This window comes from Oncorhynchus keta, unplaced genomic scaffold (genome assembly GCF_023373465.1).
Source record: "Oncorhynchus keta strain PuntledgeMale-10-30-2019 unplaced genomic scaffold, Oket_V2 Un_contig_1076_pilon_pilon, whole genome shotgun sequence".
Classification (NCBI taxonomy): Eukaryota; Metazoa; Chordata; class Actinopteri; order Salmoniformes; family Salmonidae; genus Oncorhynchus; species Oncorhynchus keta.
This window is the reverse complement of record NW_026277194.1, coordinates 55,001-66,030: the sequence shown is the minus strand read 5'-3', so window position 1 is coordinate 66,030 and position 11,030 is coordinate 55,001.

Here is an 11,030-nt window from a genome sequence, read left to right as displayed (position 1 = left end):
CTATTCTCTCTCATTCTATTTCTCCCTCTCATTCTATTCTCTCTCTCATTCTATTCTCTCTCATTCTATTCTCTCTCTCATTCTATTCTCTCTCATTCTATTCTCTCTCATTATATTTCTCTCTCTCATTCTATCTCTCTCTCATTCTATTTATCTCTCTCATTCTATTCTCTCTCTCATTCTATTCTCTCTCTCCTGTCTCCCAGGCACTCTCTCTCTCATTCTATTATCTCTCTCATTCTATTCTCTCTCTCCTGTCTCCCAGGCACTCTCTCTCATTCTATTTCTCTCTCTCATTCTATTTCTCTCTCTCATTCTATTTCTCCCTCTCATTCTATTTCTCCCTCTCATTCTATTTCTCTCTCTTATTCTATTTCTCCCTCTCATTCTATTTCTCTCTCATTCTATTTCTCTCTCATTCTATTTCTCCCTCTCATTCTATTTCTCTCTCATTCTATTTCTCTCTCATTCTATTTCTCCCTCACTCTATTTATCTCTCTCATTCTCCTCTCATTCTATTTCTCTCTCTCATTCTATTTCTCTCTCTCATTCTATTTCTCTCTTTCTATTCTCCCTCATTCTTTATCTTCTCATCTATTTCTCATTCTATTTCTCTCTCTCTTTATTTCCTGTTCTTTCTCTCCAGAAGATAAAGAGAGAGGTCACATAAGTGACAAGAGGATAGAACATGATGGAAATGTTTTGTGCTGTTCTAATAACCAATTTCTGTGTTCATGCAAGTGACTGACTGAACGAATCCTCACTTACCAGTATCTGCAATTTGGCAGTAGGCACAGACCTTGTTTTGAGAAGGAAAGGTGTCTCCGTTTATAATCTCATTACAGAGGTACAGATCAGGGAGTCAGAGGGTTCATCCTCAGGGAGAAATCCCCACCATCCAGCAGACCCAATCTGGTGACGTGTGTTATTGAAGCAGGACAAAAACAAAGACAAGAAAACAACAGCAGTACAACATATCACTGGAGGTGGGAAAACTTCAGTTCATTTAGAGTAACTGTCATCCATTACAGACATATCACTGGAGGTGGGAAAACTTCATCCATTACCAACATATCACTGGAGGTGGGAAAACTTCATCCATTACCAACATATCACTGGAGGTGGGAAAACTTCATCCATTACCAACATATCACTGGAGGTGGGAAAACTTCAGTTCATTTAGAGTAACTGTCATCCATTACCAACATATCACTGGAGGTGGGAAAACTTCATCCATTACCAACATATCACTGGAGGTGGGAAAACTTCATCCATTACCAACATATCACTGGAGGTGGGAAAACTTCATCCATTACCAACATATCACTGGAGGTGGGAAAACTTCATCCATTACCAACATATCACTGGAGGTGGGAAAACTTCATCCATTACCAACATATCACTGGAGGTGGGAAAACTTCATTTCATTTAGAGTAACTGTCATCCATTACAGACATATCACTGGAGGTGGGAAAACTTCAATTCATTTAGAGTAACTGTCATCCATTACCAACATATCACTGGAGGTGGGAAAACTTCAATTCATTTAGAGTAACTGTCATCCATTACAGACATATCACTGGAGGTGGGAAAACTTCAGTTCATTTAGAGTAACTGTCATCCATTACAGACATATCACTGGAGGTGGGAAAACTTCAGTTCATTTAGAGTAACTGTCATCCATTACCAACATATCACTGGAGGTGGGAAAACTTCATCCATTACCAACATATCACTGGAGGTGGGAAAACTTCATTTCATTTAGAGTAACTGTCATCCATTACCAACATATCACTGGAGGTGGGAAAACTTCATCCATTACAGACATATCACTGGAGGTGGGAAAACTTCATTTCATTTAGAGTAACTGTCATCCATTACCAACATATCACTGGAGGTGGGAAAACTTCATCCATTACCAACATATCACTGGAGGTGGGAAAACTTCAATTCATTTAAACCTGTCATCCATTACCAACATATCACTGGAGGTGGGAAAACTTCATCCATTACCAACATATCACTGGAGGTGGGAAAACTTCAATTTATTTAGAGTAACTGTCATCCATTACCAACATATCACTGGAGGTGGGAAAACTTCAATTCATTTAGAGTAACTGTCATCCATTACCAACATATCACTGAGGTGGGAAAACTTCAATTCATTTAGAGTACCTGTCATCCATTACCAACATATCACTGGAGGTGGGAAAACTTCAATTCATTTAGAGTAACTGTCATCCATTACCAACATATCACTGGAGGTGGGAAAACTTCAGTTCATTTAGAGTAACTCATCCATTACCAACATATTGTATTCCTTTTGCTGACAGGCATGTGAAGAAAACTATTAGCATATTTACCAAAGGGCCCCAGGGGACCGGTAATTCCCCCTTTGGACACATGACTCACATCATGATGTGTGGATAGAGAGAGAGATGTCTTTGTAGAGCAGATGTCTCTATCTCCTGGTGGTTCTGCTGCTATCTCCTGGTGGTTCTGGCTGCTATCTCCTGGTGGTTCTGCTGCTATCTCCTGGTGGTTCTGGCTCCTATCTCCTGGTGGTTCTGGCTGCTATCTCCTGGTGGTTCTGGCTGCTATCTCCTGGTGGTTCTGGCTGCTATCTCCTGGTGGTTCTGGCTCCTATCTCCTGGTGGTTCTGGCTCCTATCTCCTGGTGGTTCTGGCTCCTATCTCCTGGTGGTTCTGGCTGCTATCTCCTGGTGGTTCTGGCTGCTATCTCCTGGTGGTTCTGGCTCCTATCTCCTGGTGGTTCTGTCTGCTATCTCCTGGTGGTTCTGGCTCCTATATCCTGGTGGTTCTGGCTCCTATCTCCTGGTGGTTCTGGCTCCTATCTCCTGGTGGATCTGGCTGCTATCTCCTGGTGGTTCTGGCTCCTATATCCTGGTGGTTCTGGCTCCTATCTCCTGGTGGTTCTGGCTGTTATCTCCTGGTGGTTCTGGCTGCTATCTCCAAATCAAATCAAATCCAATTTTATTTGTCACATACACATGGTTAGCAGATGTTAATGCGAGTGTAGCGAAATGCTTGTGCTTCTAGTTCCGACAATGCAGTGATAACCAACAAGTAATCTAACTAACAATTCCAAAACTACTGTCTGATACACAGTGTAAGGGGATAAAGAATATGTACATAAGGATATATGAATTGGTGATGGTACAGAGCAGCATACAGTAGATGGTATCGAGTACAGTATATACATATGAGATGAGTATGTAGACAAAGTAAACAAAGTGGCATAGTTAAAGTGGCTAGTGATACATGTATTACATAAGGATGCAGTCGATGATGTAGAGTACAGTATATACGTATGCATATGAGATGAATAATGTAGGGTAAGTAACATTATATAAGGTAGCATGGTTTAAAGTGGCTAGTGATATATTTACATAATTTCCCATCAATTCCCATTATTAAAGTGGCTGGAGTTGGGTCAGTGTCAATGACAGTATGTTGGCAGCAGCCACTCAATGTTAGTGGTGGCTGTTTAACAGTCTGATGGCCTTGAGATAGAAGCTGTTTTTCAGTCTCTCTGCTTTTTTCAGTCTCCCAGCTTTGATGCACCTGTACTGACCTCGCCTTCTGGATGATAGCGGGGTGAGCAGGCAGTGGTTCGGGTGGTTGATGTCCTTGATGATCTTTATGGCCTTCCTGTAACATCGGGTGGTGTAGGTGTCCTGGAGGGCAGGTAGTTTGCCCCCGGTGATGCGTTGTGCAGACCTCACTACCCTCTGGAGAGCCTTACGGTTGAGGGCGGAGCAGTTGCCGTACCAGGCGGTGATACAGCCCGCCAGGATGCTCTCGATTGTGCATCTGTAGAAGTTTGTGAGTGCTTTTGGTGACAAGCCGAATTTCTTCAGCCTCCTGAGGTTGAAGAGGCGCTGCTGCGCCTTCTTCACGACGCTGTCAGTGTGAGTGGACCAATTCAGTTTGTCTGTGATGTGTATGCCGAGGAACTTAAAACTTGCTACCCTCTCCACTACTGTTCCATCGATGTGGATAGGTTGGTGTTCCCTCTGCTGTTTCCTGAAGTCCACAATCATCTCCTTAGTTTTGTTGACGTTGAGTGTGAGGTTATTTTCCTGACACCACACTCCGAGGGCCCTCACTTCCTCCCTGTAGGCCGTCTCGTCGTTGTTGGTAATCAAGCCTACCACTGTTGTGTCGTCCGCAAACTTGATGATTGAGTTGGAGGCATGCGTGGCCACGCAGTCGTGGGTGAACAGGGAGTACAGGAGAGGGCTCAGAACTCACCCTTGTGGGGCCCCCGTGTTGAGGATCAGCGGGAGGAGATGTTGTTGCCTACCCTCACCGCCTGGGGGTGGCCCGTCAGGAAGTCCACTACCCAGTTGCACAGGGCGGGGTCGAGACCCAGGGTCTCGAGCTTGATGACGAGCTTGGAGGGTACTATGGTGTTGAATGCCGAGCTGTAGTCGATGAACAGCATTCTCACATAGGTATTCCTCTTGTCCAGGTGGGTTAGGGCACTGTGCAGTGTGGTTGAGATTGCATCGTCTGTGGACCTATTTGGGCGGTAAGCAAATTGGAGTGGGTCTAGGGTGTCAGGTAGGGTGGAGGTGATATGGTCCTTGACTAGTCTCTCAAAGCACTTCATGATGACGGAAGTGAGTGCTACGGGCGGTAGTCGTTTAGCTCAGTTACCTTAGCTTTCTTGGGAACAGGAACAATGGTGGCCCTCTTGAAGCATGTGGGAACAGCAGACTGGTATAGGGATTGATTGAATATGTCCGTAAACACACCGGCCAGCTGGTCTGCGCATGCTCTGAGGGCGCGGCTGGGGATGCCGTCTGGGCCTGCAGCCTTGCGAGGGTTAACACGTTTAAATGTCTTACTCACCTCGGCTGCAGTGAAGGAGAGACCGCATGTTTTCGTTGCTCCTATCTCCTGGTGGTTCTGGCTGCTATCTCCTGGTGGTTTTGGCTCCTATCTCCTGGTGGTTCTGGCTGCTATCTCCTGGTGGTTCTGGCTCCTATCTCCTGGTGGTTTTGGCTCCTATCTCCTGGTGGTTCTGGCTCCTATCTCCTGGTGGTTCTGGCTGCTATCTCCTGGTGGTTCTGGCTCCTATCTCCTGGTGGTTTTGGCTCCTATCTCCTGGTGGTTCTGGCTCCTATCTCCTGGTGGTTCTGGCTCCTATCTCCTGGTGGTTCTGGCTCCTATCTCCTGGTGGTTCTGGCTGCTATCTCCTGGTGATTTTGGCTCCTATCTCCTGGTGGTTTTGGCTCCTATCTCCTGGTGGTTCTGGCTCCTATCTCCTGGTGGTTCTGGCTGCTATCTCCTGGTGGTTTTGGCTCCTATCTCCTGGTGGTTCTGGCTCCTATCTCCTGGTGGTTCTGGCTGCTATCTCCTGGTGTGTCTGGCTGCTATCTCCTGGTGGTTCTGGCTGCTATCTCCTGGTGTGTCTGGCTCCTATCTCCTGGTGGTTCTGGCTCCTATCTCCTGGTGGTTCTGGCTCCTATCTCCTGGTGGTTCTGGCTGCTATCTCCTGGTGGTTCTGGCTGCTATCTCCTGGTGGTTCTGGCTCCTATCTCCTGGTGGTTCTGGCTGCTATCTCCTGGTGGTTCTGGCTGTTATCTCCTGGTGGTTCTGGCTGCTATCTCCAAATCAAATCAAATCAAATCCAATTTTATTTGTCACATACACATGGTTAGCAGATGTTAATGCGAGTGTAGCGAAATGCTTGTGCTTCTAGTTCCGACAATGCAGTGATAACCAACAAGTAATCTAACTATCAATTCCAAAACTACTGTCTTATACACAGTGTAAGGGGATAAAGAATATGTACATAAGGATATATGAATTGGTGATGGTACAGAGCAGCATACAGTAGATGGTATCGAGTACAGTATATACATATGAGATGAGTATGTAGACAAAGTAAACAAAGTGGCATAGTTAAAGTGGCTAGTGATACATGTATTACATAAGGATGATGATGTAGAGTACAGTATATACGTATGCATATGAGATGAATAATGTAGGGTAAGTAACATTATATAAGGTAGCATTGTTTAAAGTGGCTAGTGATATATTTACATAATTTCCCATCAATTCCCATTATTAAAGTGGCTGGAGTTGGGTCAGTGTCAATGACAGTATGTTGGCAGCAGCCACTCAATGTTAGTGGTGGCTGTTTAACAGTCTGATGGCCTTGAGATAGAAGCTGTTTTTGTCTCTCGGCTTTTTTTCAGTCTCCCAGCTTTGATGCACCTGTACTGACCTCGCCTTCTGGATGATAGCGGGGTGAGCAGGCAGTGGTTCGGGTGGTTGATGTCCTTGATGATCTTTATGGCCTTCCTGTAACATCGGGTGGTGTAGGTGTCCTGGAGGGCAGGTAGTTTGCCCCCGGTGATGCGTTGTGCAGACCTCACTACCCTCTGGAGAGCCTTACGGTTGAGGGCGGAGCAGTTGCCGTACCAGGCGGTGATACAGCCCGCCAGGATGCTCTCGATTGTGCATCTGTAGAAGTTTGTGAGTGCTTTTGGTGACAAGCCGAATTTCTTCAGCCTCCTGAGGTTGAAGAGGCGCTGCTGCGCCTTCTTCACGACGCTGTCAGTGTGAGTGGACCAATTCAGTTTGTCTGTGATGTGTATGCCGAGGAACTTAAACTTGCTACCCTCTCCACTACTGTTCCATCGATGTGGATAGGGGGTGTTCCCTCTGCTGTTTCCTGAAGTCCACAATCATCTCCTTAGTTTTGTTGACGTTGAGTGTGAGGTTATTTTCCTGACACCACACTCCGAGGGCCCTCACCTCCTCCCTGTAGGCCGTCTCGTCGTTGTTGGTAATCAAGCCTACCACTGTTGTGTCGTCCGCAAACTTGATGATTGAGTTGGAGGCGTGCGTGGCCATGCAGTCGTGGGTGAACAGGGAGTACAGGAGAGGGCTCAGAATGCACCCTTGTGGGGCCCCCCGTGTTGAGGATCAGCGGGGAGGAGATGTTGTTGCCTACCCTCACCGCCTGGGGTGGCCCGTCAGGAAGTCCAGTACCCAGTTGCACAGGGCGGGGTCGAGACCCAGGGTCTCGAGCTTGATGACGAGCTTGGAGGGTACTATGGTGTTGAATGCCGAGCTGTAGTCGATGAACAGCATTCTCACATAGGTATTCCTCTTGTCCAGGTGGGTTAGGCACTGTGCAGTGTGGTTGAGATTGCATCGTCTGTGGACCTATTTGGGCGGTAAGCAAATTGGAGTGGGTCTAGGGTGTCAGGTAGGGTGGAGGTGATATGGTCCTTGACTAGTCTCTCAAAGCACTTCATGATGACGGAAGTGAGTGCTACGGGCGGTAGTCGTTTAGCTCAGTTACCTTAGCTTTCTTGGGAACAGGAACAATGGTGGCCCTCTTGAAGCATGTGGGAACAGCAGACTGGTATAGGGATTGATTGAATATGTCCGTAAACACACCGGCCAGCTGGTCTGCGCATGCTCTGAGGGCGCGGCTGGGGATGCCGTCTGGGCCTGCAGCCTTGCGATGGTTAACACGTTTAAATGTCTTACTCACCTCGGCTGCAGTGAAGGAGAGACCGCATGTTTTCGTTGCTCCTATCTCCTGGTGGTTCTGGCTGCTATCTCCTGGTGGTTCTGGCTCCTATCTCCTGGTGGTTCTGGCTCCTATCTCCTGGTGGTTCTGGCTGCTATCTCCTGGTGGTTCTGGCTCCTATCTCCTGGTGGTTTTGGCTCCTATCTCCTGGTGGTTCTGGCTCCTATCTCCTGGTGGTTCTGGCTGCTATCTCCTGGTGGTTTTGGCTCCTATCTCCTGGTGGTTCTGGCTCCTATCTCCTGGTGGTTCTGGCTCCTATCTCCTGGTGGTTTTGGCTCCTATCTCCTGGTGGTTCTGGCTGCTATCTCCTGGTGGTTCTGGCTGCTATCTCCTGGTGGTTCTGGCTGCTATCTCCTGGTGGTTCTGGCTCCTATCTCCTGGTGGTTCTGGCTCCTATCTCCTGGTGGTTCTGGCTGCTATCTCCTGGTGGTTCTGGCTCCTATCTCCTGGTGGTTCTGGCTCCTATCTCCTGGTGGTTCTGGCTGCTATCTCCTGGTGGTTCTGGCTGCTATCTCCTGGTGGTTCTGGCTGCTATCTCCTGGTGGTTCTGGCTGCTATCTCCTGGTGGTTCTGGCTGCTATCTCCTGGTGGTTCTGGCTCCTATCTCCTGGTGGTTCTGGCTCCTATCTCCTGGTGGTTCTGGCTGCTATCTCCTGGTGGTTCTGGCTGCTATCTCCTGGTGGTTCTGGCTGCTATCTCCTGGTGTGTCTGGCTGCTATCTCCTGGTGGTTCTGGCTCCTATCTCCTGGTGGTTCTGGCTCCTATCTCCTGGTGGTTCTGGCTCCTATCTCCTGGTGGTTCTGGCTCCTATCTCCTGGTGGTTCTGGCTCCTATCTCCTGGTGGTTCTGGCTCCTATCTCCTGGTGGTTCTGGCTCCTATCTCCTGGTGGTTCTGGCTGCTATCTCCTGGTGGTTCTGGCTGCTATCTCCTGGTGGTTCTGGCTGCTATCTCCTGGTGTGTCTGGCTGCTATCTCCTGGTGTGTCTGGCTGCTATCTCCTGGTGGTTCTGGCTCCTATCTCCTGGTGGTTCTGGCTCCTATCTCCTGGTGGTTCTGGCTCCTATCTCCTGGTGGTTCTGGCTCCTATCTCCTGGTGGTTCTGGCTGCTATCTCCTGGTGTGTCTGGCTGCTATCTCCTGGTGTGTCTGGCTGCTATCTCCTGGTGGTTCTGGCTGCTATCTCCTGGTGGTTCTGGCTGCTATCTCCTGGTGTGTCTGGCTGCTATCTCCTGGTGTGTCTGGCTGCTATCTCCTGGTGTGTCTGGCTGCTATCTCCTGGTGTGTCTGGCTGCTATCTCCTGGTGTGTCTGGCTGCTATCTCCTGGTGTGTCTGGCTGCTATCTCCTGGTGTGTCTGGCTGCTATCTCCTGGTGTGTCTGGCTGCTATCTCCTGGTGTGTCTGGCTGCTATCTCCTGGTGTGTCTGGCTGCTATCTCCTGGTGTGTCTGGCTGCTATCTCCTGGTGTGTCTGGCTGCTATCTCCTGGTGTGTCTGGCTGCTATCTCCTGGTGTGTCTGGCTGCTATCTCCTGGTGTGTCTGGCTGCTATCTCCTGGTGTGTCTGGCTGCTATCTCCTGGTGTGTCTAGAGTGGAAATGATGAATGCTTCATGGGAGCAGAGAGGAAGTAGGGAGTAGAGCGAGGGGAGTAGAGGGGGAGGAGGGAGGGGAGCAGAGAGGAAGGAGGGAGTAGAGGGAGGGGAGTAGAGGGAGGGGAGTAGAGGGAGGGGAGCAGAGAGGAAGGAGGGAGGGGAGCAGAGAGGAAGGAGGGAGGGGAGCAGAGAGGAAGGAGGGAGGGGAGCAGAGAGGAAGGAGGGAGGGGAGCAGAGAGGAAGGAGGGAGGGGAGCAGAGAGGAAGTAGGGAGTAGAGAGAGGGGAGTAGAGGGAGGGGAGCAGAGAGGGAAGGAGGGAGGGGAGTAGAGAGGAAGTAGGGAGTAGAGGGAGGGGAGGAGGGAGGGGAGCAGAGAGGAAGGAGGGAGGGGAGCAGAGAGGAAGGAGGGAGGGGAGCAGAGAGGAAGTAGGGAGTAGAGGGAGGGGAGTAGAGGGAGGGGAGGAGGGAGGGGAGTAGAGGGGAAGGAGGGAGGGGAGTAGAGGGAGGGGAGTAGAGGGGAAGGAGGGAGGGGAGTAGAGGGAGGGGAGCAGAGAGGAAGTAGGGAGTAGAGGGGGAGGAGGGAGGGGAGTAGAGGGAGGGGAGCAGGGAGGGGAGTAGAGGGAGGGGAGCAGAGAGGAAGGAGGGAGGGGAGTAGAGGGGAGTAGAGGGGAGTAGAGAGGAGTAGAGGGAGGGGAGTAGAGGGGGAGGGGAGTAGAGGGAGGGGAGTAGAGGGGAGGGGAGTAGAGGGGGCGAAGGAGAGAGGGGGAGGGGAGTAGAGAGGAAGGAGGGAGGGAAATAGAGGGGAAGGAGGGAAGGGGAGGGGAGTAGAGGGGAAGAAGGGGAGGGGAGCAGAGGGGAAGGAGGGAAGGGGAGGGGTGTAGAGGGGAAGGAGGGAAGGGGAGGGGACGGAGGGAGGGGGGAGGGCAGAGAGAGGGATGGCAAGGTCAATGAACTACACTGTTGACAGTGAGGTAATATTGTACTGTATTAATCCTATATCTCTACTGTATTAATCCTATATCTCTACTGTACTGTATTAATCCTATGTCTCTACTGTTGACAGTGAGGTAATATTGTACTGTATTAATCCTATATCTCTACTGTACTGTATTAATCCTATATCTCTATTGTACCGTATTAATCCTATATCTCTACTGTACTGTATTAATCCTATATCTCTACTGTACTGTATTAATCCTATGTCTCTACTGTTGACAGTGAGGTAATATTGTACTGTATTAATCCTATATCTCTACTGTTGACAGTGAGGTAATATTGTACTTTATTAATCCTATATCTCTACTGTCCTGTATTAATCATATATCTCTACTGTTGACAGTGAGGTAATACTGTACTGTATTAATCCTATATCTCTACTGTACTGTATTAATCCTATATATCTACTGTTGACAGTGAGGTAATATTGTACTGTATTAATCCTATATCTCTACTGTTGATAGTGAGGTAATACTGTACTGTATTAATCCTATATCTCTACTGTACTGTATTAATCCTATATCTCTACTGTACTGTATTAATCCTATATCTCTACTGTTGATAGTGAGGTAATACTGTACTGTATTAATCCTATATCTCTACTGTACTGTATTAATCCTATATCTCTACTGTACTGTATTAATCCTATATCTCTAATGTACTGTATTAATCCTATATCTCTACTGTACTGTATTAATCGTATATCTCTACTGTACTGTAATCCTATATCTCTAATGTACTGTATTAATCCTATATCTCTACTGTACTGTATTAATCCTATATCTCTACTGTTGACAGTGAGGTAATACTGTACTGTATTAATCCTATATCTCTACTGTACTGTATTAATCCTATATCTCTACTGTAC